The sequence below is a fragment of the Triticum urartu genome, chromosome 2 (assembly GCF_003073215.2).
Source record: "Triticum urartu cultivar G1812 chromosome 2, Tu2.1, whole genome shotgun sequence".
In the NCBI taxonomy this organism is placed as follows: domain Eukaryota; kingdom Viridiplantae; phylum Streptophyta; class Magnoliopsida; order Poales; family Poaceae; genus Triticum; species Triticum urartu.
Window position 1 is genome coordinate 86492549 of NC_053023.1, and position 11610 is coordinate 86504158.

Below are 11610 nucleotides of genomic sequence, written 5' to 3' on the forward strand. Positions count from 1 at the left end.
TGTAGATCAATTGGAGCTATCCATTGGAGTGAGTTGCACTTTCAATACCTACATGGGTTAGTCCCACAAGGAACAAACAAGAATATCCACAGACATAGAGTGATGCACACACAAGATGATGTCTATGAAAGCTTTTAGGTTACCTTGTCCCTTGACTTACCAACAAGAGGGTTTGTGACTCCTTGAACTAGTGCAAGATGTGGAAGTTGATTGCACTTGTTCTTGCCAAGATGATAGGAGTGAAGTATGTTGGCGGAGTCACCCTCAAGAACTCTCTAGTTCTTCTTCTTTTGGATCCACACCATCTTGATGGGAATCCTCGGAGTTGTAGTTGTACTTGATGAAGTAGAACTTGAAGTAGTCTTGGGAATCCACTTGACTAAGGTGTTAGGAGCTTCTTCAAATGCATCAATTTCCTCTTGAAGCTTGTCCTTGCCTTTTTGCTTGTAGTCTTGTGGTGGAAGATCATCTTGAGCTTGTGTCCCTTTGAGAGAACTGGGATCATACTTCTCTTGTTGAGGAACAAACTTTGTCTTGGGGTATTGATCTTCTTCCCACTCAACTCCATTGGCATTGAACTTTCATTCAAAACCAACACCTTGATTCATCCGGTGCCTTCCTTGCTTGCGTACAATTTCCTCGAATTGCTTACTTCCGGCAAGGCTCTTGTAAACTCCTTTCTCTATAATTCCCTTCAATAGGCTATTTTCTTGCTCAAGTGTAACTTGGCTAAGAGAATCATTAGTGGAATCAAGAGAACTACTAGAAGCAACAATATTGGATTTAACATGATCATTGTTACTACTAGAGGAAGAATCTTTCTTGTTCTTGTTACTAGACTTGACTTGAGGCATGTAAGTGGATAAGAGTAAACGCTTGGCAATGTAAGAAGAACTTTTCTTACGAAGATCATCATTGATTGCTTTTAAGAACTCATGCTCTTCCTCAAGATTGAGCTTTTCAAAGCGTAATTTCTCATGTGTCCTTAAAAGTTCTCGATGATCTCCTAAGATAGTTTCATGAGCTAACTTAAGAGTGTTTAGTTCTTTAGTTAGAGACTCAATCTTCTCCTTATCATTGTCATTCGTTTTATCTTGATTAGCATGATTAATTGATGTTTCATCATAGTATTCATCACTAGAGTTGTCAACAAGTAAATCATCATCACCTAACAAGTCATCTTCATCACTATTGAAATCAACATACTCGGGGTGTGATACCTTTGGGCCTTTAGCCATGAAGCATGTTCCAACTCCTTCATTTGGTGAGTCAAATATGTCGTGGGAGTTGGTTGACACAAGCGCTAGACCGGCAACACCTTCATCTTGAGTATATTCGGAATAGGAGTGATAGCTTCTCTCGGAGAGGTTGTCGGAGTCGGAGCCGGATACCCATTCACCAACATGAGCTTGATGTCTTCTTTTTGTGTAGCTCCTTGATGATTTGTCCTTTCTTTCTGAATCCTTGCTTCTCCATGGGTGTCTTCGTTCATAACGATCATCTCTACTCCTTCTTTCTCTAGATGGTGGTTCTTCTCTTCTACTTCTTCTCTTGGGAGAATCTTCTCTTCTCTTGTAGGGAGTCGTACACTCATTGGAATAGTGTCCGGGTCTTCCACAATTGTAGAAGTTTCGCTCTCGACTAGAAGATCTTTTGTCATTGTAGGACCTTGACTTGGAGCTTCCATCTTTGCTTCTACTCTTGTAGAACTTGTTGAAGTTTTTCACCATTAAGCTCAATTCTTCATTGAAGGTTTGCTTTTCACTTGATGATGTGTGGGCTTCACATGAGGCTTTGTAAGCACCACTTGATTTGTTGTGAAGTTCCTCTTTATCCTTAAGTGACATCTCATGAGCAACAATTCTTCCAATGACTTCTATTGGCTTGAGATCTTTATAATTGGGCATCATTTGGATCAATGTGCACACGGTATCATATTTTCCATCCAAGGCTCTTAGGATCTTCTTGATGATGAATCTATCGGTCATCTCTTCACTCCCTAAGCCGGCAATCTCATTTGTGATAAGAGCAAGCCTAGAGTAAATTTCAGCGACACCTTCACCATCCTTCATTTTGAACTTGTCAAGTTGACTTTCAAGCACATCCAATTTTGATTCCTTGACGAAGTCGGTACCTTCATGCATATCAATCAAAGTATCCCAAATTTCCTTTGCATTCTCAAGACGGTTGATTTTGTTGAATTCTTCGGGGCACAATCCGTTGAAGAGAATATCACAAGCTTGATCGTTGTATTGCAGCATCTTCAACTCTTCCGCGGTAGCTTCACGGTTTGGTTCTTTCCCATCAAAGAAGTCACCTTGCAAGCCAACACACACAATAGCCCAAACGGCGGGGTTATGTCCAAGAATATGCATTTTCATATTGTGCTTCCAACTAGCAAAATTAGTACCATCAAAGTAAGGACCTCTACGGTGATAATTTCCCTCGCTAGACGCCATACTCTCCTAGGTTGTGAAACCAAGGCTATGACCACCAAAAGATATGGAAATCAAAGCAAATGGAGACCAAAGCTCTGATACCACTTCTAGGATCGGAAGTATGTCTAGAGGGGGGTGATTAGACTACTTGACCAAATAAAAATCTATCCTTTTCCCAATTTTAGTTCTTGGCAGATTTTAGCTATCTTAGCACAAGTCAAGCAATCTTCACACAATTCAAGCAAGCATGCAAAAGAGTATATGAGCAGCGGAAAGTAAAGCATGCAACTTGCAAGAATGTAAAGGGAAGGGTTTGGAGAATTCAAACGCAATTGGAGACACGGATGTTTTTGGCGTGGTTCCGATAGGTGGTGCTATCATACATCCACGTTGATGGAGACTTCAACCCACGGAGGGTAACGGTTGCGCGAGTCCACGGAGGGCTCCACCCACGAATGGTCCACGAAGAAGCAACCTTGTCTATTCCATCACGGCCGTCGCCCACGAAGGACTTGCCTCACTAGCGGTAGATCTTCACGAAGTAGGCGATCTCCTTGCCCTTGCAAACTCCTTGGTTCAACTCCACAAGCTTGTCGGAGGCTCCCAAGTGACACCTAGCCAATCTAGGAGACACCACTCTCCAAGAAGTAACAAATGGTGTGTTGATGATGAACCCCTTGCTCTTGTGCTTCAAATGATAGTCTCCCCAACACTCAACTCTCTCTCACAGGATTTGGATTGGGTGGAAAGAAGATTTGAGTGGAAAGCAACTTGGGGAAGGCTAGAGATCAAGATTCATATGGAAGGAATGGAATATCTTGAGCTCAACACAAGTGTAGGTGGTTCTCTCTCAGAACATGTGTATTGGAAGTGTAGATGTGTTCTGATGGCTCTCTCCACGAATGAAGAGTGGGTGGAGGGGTATATATAGCCTCCACACAAAATCTAAACGTTACACACAATCTGCCAAACTCGGTGGGACCGAATCGTTAAACTCGGTCGGGCCGATTTAGCAAACCTAGTGACCGTTAGGATTTTCGGTGGGACTGAGATGCAACTCGGTAGGACCGATATGGTTAGGGTTTGGGCATAACGTAATCTCGGTGTGACCGATTACACAAACTCGGTGGGACCGATTTTGGTAATAAGCTAACTAGAGAGTTGGTCAGGTAAACTCGGTGGGACCGATTCGCTCTTTTCGGTGAGACCGAAATGTTACGAAAGGGAAACAGTGAGTTTACATTGCAATCTCGATGGGACCGATCGCTCACTTCGGTTAGACCGAAACGTTACGAAGGGAAACAGAGAAATTGCAATCCCATCTAGGTGAGACCGAGATCCCCATCGGTGAAACCGATTTGCTAGGGTTTGTGGCAGTGGCTATGACAAATGAAACTCGGTGGCGCCGGATAGAAAGAATCGGTGGGGCCGAGTTTGACTTTTGGGTTTAGGTCAAATGTGGATGTGGGAAGATAGTTGAGGGATTTTGGAGCATATCACTAAGCACATGAAGCAAGAGGCTCATTAAGCAACACCTCATCCCTCCTTGATAGTATTGGCTTTTCCTATAGACTCAATGTGATCTTGGATCACTAAAATAAAAAAATGTAGAGTCTTGATCTTGAAGTTTGAGCCAATCCTTTGTCCTTATAATTTTGAGGGATCCACTTTCCTCATCCATGCCATGCCATCCATTGAGCTTTTCCTGAAATATTCATCTTGGAATAATGTTAGCTCAATGAGCTATATGTTGTTAGGAATTACCAAAACCACCCAGGGATAGTTGCACTTTCACAAACCCTCCCGAAGACCTTCCTCATCTCCGTCCCTACTCCTTGGCCAAAGATGCTTGGCGCCAAGTGGTTTCCCTCTATCGGGAAAGCGCAAGCATTCAATGTTCCAACTATGAAGTGGTACAAGATGAAGCCGATGAGTTTGCAATGAAAGAAGATGAAGAACCTCGTGAGCTTTATCGGAGAGTAACCAAACTCGCGGTCTCTCTCCGAGATCATGGAAGTAAGTACACAGATGACAATTGGATCAAGCGCAAATTCCTCAAGGCAATGATGCCCTACCACAAAGCCATGTCCTCCGTCATTCGTCAAAGGCCGGACTTCCACACCTTGTCCTCAAGTGAGGTGTTAGATGAGTTTGTGGCTATGAGCATATTGGACAAGACCGCCGACAATGCGGTACTTCGCTCTCAAAGAGCAAAGAAGCCCAACCTTGCATTGAAGGCCAAGGTCTGTGTCGAAGAAGAGGAAGAGGAGGAAGAAGAAGAGAGCAACCTCGAAGATATGAAGTATGCCTATCATGAACACATGGCCCTTGCTTCAAGGCAATTTTGGAGCAAGAAGAACTCAAGGCCCAACTTCAATAAGAACAATTCAAGTGGCGCAAAGGGCAAGCAACGAGTGAGGACTTGCTTCAATTGTGGTAATGTGAGCCACTTTGTTGCGGAGTGCCCTTATGAGAAGAGGGAAGACAATGGTGGCAAGCTCATCCGTAAGGACAAGGCCAAGTCGTTCCCCAACAAGAGCAACTTCACCAAGAAGACTCCTCCCAAGGCGTTGGTGGTACAAGAAGAGTACAATGAGGATGATGACGATGATGAAGATGGTGAGTCAGTTGCCATGGCCTCCGTTGCCATTGTGACGACTCCACGGGCGTCTCTCTTCGACTCACCCAATGAGAGCATCACCGCCAAGTGCCTCATGGCTAAAGCCACCAACAAGGTAACCCCCAACATCAAAACTACCATCATTAATCATCCTTCTTCGACAGATAGCATTAATGAACATGAGGGAACTAATGTGGAGGAAAATGAGTTTGAGGCCTTTATGGGTAAACTCAAGGGTAAATCCAAGAAGCACTTCGTTGCTCTCTTGGAACAACTTGGTGAAGCCAATGACATGATCGAGGCTCACGAAGATACCATCTCTAAGATGGAGGGGCATAGTCGCGACTATGCCGATGAGATTTCGGATCTTTCCAATGCTCTTGAGGAAGAGCGTGGTCTTCGTTTAGCTCTTGAGGAGTCGCACAACGATGATCATGCTAAATTAAAGAAAGATATTGATCATGCTCTTGTTGTTTCTCGTGTGCTAAACTCCGAGAAGGCAAAGCTTGGGGTTGATCTTGCTAGACTCAAAGAGGAGTTTGACATTCTCGACAAGGCTCACAAAGTCTTGAAGGGTGTTCATGCTAGCCTCAAGGAGTCTCATGATCAACTCCAAGTAAAGCTAACCAAGGAGAAAGCCACCTTTCCTCATGTGGTGTTGATTGATAATGAAAATGCTACTAACCCTTGTTGTGAGCATGTGCATCTTGTTGAGGAGAATGCTAAGTTGAAGGAGCAACTTGAGAAAGGCATTCTGTCATGCATATAAGGTGAGAAGAACCTCAACGACCTTTTGAGCAACCAAAAGGAAGTTGTGGCCAAGGAGGGGATTGGGTTCGCACCCAAGCCCAAGAACAAGAAGAAGAATGACAAGACCAAACGACCTCCTCCTCTCAAGCAAACTTTTGTGAAGGAGGGAGAGGGTGCTTCCAAGGAGAAGAAGAACAATGCGAAGGGTGGCGGTGTCAAGAAGGGCAATGCCACCCCTCCCAACAAAGACGGCGTGTCAGAGTAAATGACCACGGGTAGCCTAGCCGGCTCCCCCTGGCACTTCTGAAAAAATTACAAGCCGATCCGGCCTTCAAGAATCCCAGACATGGGGCCGCCTTCCCCTTGCCGGCTGCCTCCCAGGCCGGCTATCGGAAGGCGGCCCGGCCTTAACCTTCATGAAGAAAGCCGCGGGAGGGCCGGCTCCAAGAAGCCGGCCCTGAGAAGGCCGACTCCAAGGAGCCGGCTCCCACAAAGCGGTCAAGATTGTACCCTCGAAGCCTGCATCCACATAACAGCGATGAGACGGGGCGTGGCTACAGTAAAGCCTGCCACCCCCGAATCCCGGAGCACGCCTGGCACAGTGCGCCGTACGGGGTGGGCATGACCCGTCCGGCGCGGCACTATTGCCATGTTGACCACGACGCCATCCACGACGGACTGTCAGCACGGCCCACGGGCAGTGGGCCCCTTCAGGCAGAGAGACACCCGGAGGCGGCCAGGCCTCCCCAGTCGGCCCGAGACAAGGCCGGCTACCCATAGCCGGCTCGCTTGCTCCCTCGAAGGAGGCGCCCCATTAAGGAGACAAGACGAGGTGAGGCTATAGTGATCACCCGCCGGGCGGCGGGACTGTAGCCACGATTACCTCGACAAAGCCCTCGTCACCAGGATTGAGGCAACAGTAACCAGCCCCCAACAAGGCCCTTGGCAGTGGGGCCAGCCTGTCGACCAAGGAGCCGGCAGCCGGCGGGACCCACCAGCCGGCGGGCCCCAGCAGCCGGCGCAGAAGCCGGCGGGCGTAAACACTGACGGCTAGGGCCCGCGCCCATCCGGATTACCATTGTACCCCCGGGGGGTAGGCCTATATAAACCCCCCGGGGCACCCATGCAAAGGGTTGATCTCAGCTAGTTTTAGACACCACATAGAGAGAAAAGGAGAGCTAGCCGTGCCCTTCTTCTTCCTCACACCGAACAGCTCAAGGAGCATCTTGTAGCCACTTGTTCATCTAGTGATCATGCGGAGACCCCGCAGAGCAGCGGTAGGGGTGTTATCTCCGCGGAGAGCCCCAAAGCTAGGTAAGATTCGCCGGCGTGCATGTCTTCGCCTCATCCCGCTTCCAGGCACCGGCGACGTCTTATTGGCTCCCACAATGATATGCCACCCGTTGGCATATGTCGCACCTACCACCCGACATTTGGCGCCCACCGTGGAGCCAGGTGCACCGTCGTCCGGAGACCTGTTCTGGACGGGAACCCTCTTCCTCCCCAGCGAGCGTAGCCAGCCCGGCACGCCCGATGGCGCTTGCCACGACGCGCTGCAAGGCGTCACCAACGTCTGCGCAGCGAGCGACCTCGCCGATCTCCTTGGCGAGACCCACATCTCCGACGAGCCCGCCTCCGACGCGGGCACCGACCACCTTGTCAACCTCCTCGGCCAGCTCCACGTCTCCAGTGAGCCTGCTGTGGATTTGGAGTCTGTTGGCTCCACCGGTCCGATGCCTGTCGACTCCAACACGGCCTCGTTCGACGCCTTCCCCACCGACGTCGTGATCTACAACGACCCGCTTCCCCGAGTTGACGGCTGTGACGGCGCCATCACCGAGGTGATGGTCATCAGCCACGGCGGCGCTTCTGGCGAGAACGCCCTCGACGCCCCGCATGCGGTGATCCACGACTTGTCCATCCCCCTCCCGGCCGATGCTGACGCCGAAGCACTAGAGGCTCGCCGCCTCGCTCTCCTCACGGAGGGCCGGAAGTTAGCCTCCATGAGACACCTCACTGAGGCCCACCAGCGCGAAGTCGACCGCGCCGCCTTTGGCACGCCGCCTCCTAGCGGGCCAAGCCGAGCCGGCGTTGTCAGACAGCGCGGCGCTGCCATCGCCGACATGCTAGGGGTTGACCGCCCAGTCTATGCCACTCCACTCGAGAACCTGCGCGCCGCCCAGGCGGCCGTAGACGAGCTGGATGGACTGGGGGCCGAAGAACTCCCCCACATGACCAGACGCATCCAGCAGCTAATCGATGCAGCCGCACAGCAGCACGAAGCCGACGCCCGCGCGGAAAGCCCTCCCCCACGCCGAGACCACGGCGCGACGTCCCGGACGCCGACTGCGGGTAAAACCCGCGCACGACACGAGAAAGAGCCGGCTGCCAGCCGAAGCCGGATCTTCATCGAGCGAGACGCAGAAGGCCGCCCTCGAGCCGTGGAGCGGCGGGGCAACCCGCCTCCGCCTCCGCCTCGTGGGGAGAGATATCCCACCCCGCTGCCTGTCACGCATCTGACTCTCAGCGGACGACTAGGTCACCGTGAAGGGGTCGGCGAGAACGACGCCCGCCATCGGATCGACCGCCTAGCACGATCCCTGGCACTAGAAGAAGAAGATGATGTCGGCCCGCCTTGCTTCGGCCCCCGCATCCGTGACGAGCCCTTCCCCAAAGGGTTCTCGCTCCCAAGAGACACGCCCAAGTACAACGGCTCCGTGAAGCCGGAAGATTGGTTGATTGACTACTCCACAGCGGTTCGCATAGCAAACGGCAACAAGCGCGTTGCCGTGAAGTACGTGCCCCTCATGCTCCAAGGCACGGCACGGACCTGGCTCAACAGCCTCAAGCCATACAGCATCAACAGCTAGCTAGACTTCACTGAAGCCTTCGTCCGCAACTTCACCAGCACTTACAAGCGGGCTCCCAAGCCCAGACAGCTCTCCTTGTGCGTGCAAGGCCCCGCCGAATCCACTCGCGACTACCTCACGCGTTGGGCCGAGCTCCGCAACTCCTGCGAAGGGGTTCACGAGGTGCAAGCCATAGAATACTTCACTACCGGGTGCCGAGAAGGCACCCTCCTCAAGCACAAGCTCCTCTGCGACGAGCCGACTACCCTCGATGAGCTTCTGGTCATAGCGGACAAGTACGCCACCACCGACTCCTTAATGAAGACCGAGCTCCGGGTAGACGCGTCCGGGAAGGTACTCAACCCGGCGCCCAAGACGCCGGCTGGGGACTCCAGCCGACGCCCGTACCAGAACGACCACAAGCGCAAGGGCCCCATGCCGCCCTCCACCAGTCAGCAGGTGGCCTCAGTCGAAGACGAGCAGCCCGAAGGGCGGCCCACACCCAAGAAGCAGAAAGGCGGCAGGCCGGCTTGGCAGTCGGCCTTCTCCTACGAGCAGGCTCTCGACGCCCCATGCAAGTTCCACAGCGGTGCGAAGCCGTCCAACCACACAACCCGAAAGTGCCACTGGCTCACCCGAATCTCCAAAGGCGAAGGGCTCGCGCCACCTCCGCCTGCCGGTCAGCCGCCTCCGGCTCCTTAGCAGCCAGCCGCTCGGCCGGCAGTCGGAGCTGTGCATGATGAGTTCCCCGACGAGCATGCCGCCTATGTCGTCTTTACAAGCCAGCCCGAAGACCGGTGCAGCAGACGCCGAGAGCACCAGGAAGTCAACGCGGTCGCTACCAACCCCTCCGATTACATGCACTGGTCAGAAAAGCCTATCAGCTGGAGCCGGGCCGACCACCCAGAGGTGATGCCATCTCCCGGCTCTTATGCGCTGGTTCTGGATGCCACCCTTGCAACGGACAGACGCGCCGCCCGTTTCTCCCGCGTGCTGATAGACGGCGGGAGCAGCATCAACATCCTGTACCATGACACCCTGGAGAAGCTGAACGTCAAGACAAAGCAACTCATGCCTACTCGGACTGTGTTCCATGGCATTGTACCCGACCTGTCCTGCGCCCCCATTGGCAAGATCAAGATTGATGTCCTCTTTGGGGACAAGGATCATTTTCGCCGGGAAGCGATCTGGTTTGAAGTGGTGGACCTTGAGAGCCCCTACCATGCACTGCTTGGCCATCCTGCCTTGGCCAAGTTCATGGCTGTTCCCCACTATGCTTACCTCAAGATGAAGATGCCGAGCACCAAGGGTGTCATCACCATAGCCGGCGATTACAAGAAATCCTCCAAGTGCGCAACAACCAGCAGCCGGCTGGCCGAGTCCCTTGTGATTGCCGAAGAAAAGAAGATGTTGGACCGAGTCGTGGCCCTGGCCGGCTCCTGTCCCCCGATCCCAAGGAGTGTGATGCCCAAGGTTCCTTCCAGCTGGCCAAGGAAACAAAGAAGATACCTCTTGACCCCGAGCACCCAGAAAGGTTTGCCGTCATTGGGGCAAACCTGGACAGCAAATAGGAAGGCGAGCTCGTCGATTTCCTCCGTGAGAATCGGGACATCTTCGCATGGTCCCCCAAGGACATGCCGGGTGTTCCGAAGGAATTCGCCGAGCACAAGCTACACGTCCGAGAAGGTGCAAAACCAGTCAAACAACCCCTCCGCCGACTGTCGGAGGAGAAGAGAAGAATCGTAGGAGAGGAGATAACACAGCTTCTGGCGGCCGGCTTTATCATGGAGGTCTTCTTTCCAGAATGGCTCGCCAACCCGGTCCTCGTGCTGAAGAAGAACAACAAGTGGCGCATGTGTATAGACTACACGAGCCTCAACAATGCCTGCCCCAAAGATCCCTTTGCCCTGCCAAGGATTGACCAAGTGATAGACTCCACAGCCGGATGCGAGCTGTTGTCTTTCTTGGATGCTTACTCAGGATACCACCAGATAAAGTTAGACCCGGCTGACCGCCTGAAGACCACGTTCATCACGCCATTCGGAGCTTTCTGCTACCTGACTATGACATTCGGCTTGAGAAATGCCGGTGCCACTTTTCAGCGTTGCATGCAGAAGTGCCTCCTCAAGCAGCTTGGCAGAAATGCCCACGTCTACGTGAATGACATTGTGGTGAAGACGGAGAAGTGCGGCACCTTGCTGGAAGACCTCAAGGAAACATTTGAGAACCTGCACCGGTTCCAGATCAAGCTCAACCCCGAGAAATGCGTGTTCGGAGTGCCAGCCGGCCAGCTTCTAGGCTTCCTGGTCTCCGAATGCGGCATCGAATGCAACCCAGTGAAGATCAAGGCCATTGAGAGAATGGCGATTCCCACCAAACTGCGAGATGTCCAGAAGTTTACCGAGTGCTTGGCCTCCCTGAACCGCTTCATCAGCCGGCTTGGAGAGAAAGCTCTCCCCCTCTACCGCCTCATGAAGAAGACCACTCACTTCGAGTGGAACGACCAGGCCGACCAAGCTTTTCGCAAGCTGAAGAAGATGCTGGCCATGCCGCCTGTCCTGGCGGCGCCGACTGAGAAAGAGACCATGCTCCTTTACATTGCCGCAACCAGCCAGGTGGTCAGCATCGTCATCGTAGTCCAGCGCCCAGAAGAGGGCCGAGCCCAGCCGGTCCAGAGGCCGGTGTACTATTTGAGTGAGGTGTTGTCTACCTTGAAGCAGAACTACCCGCACTACCAGAAGATGTGCTATGGCGTGTACTTCGCCGCCAAGAAGCTGAAGCCCTACTTTCAAGAGCACCCCATCACGGTCGTATGCACTGCCCCGCTTGCCGAGATCATAGGCAGCCGGGATGCATCCGGCCGGGTGGCGAAATGGGCCATCGAGCTAGCCCCTTACACGATCTTCTACCAGCCTTGCACCGCCATCAAGTCCCAAGCATTGGCAGACTTCCT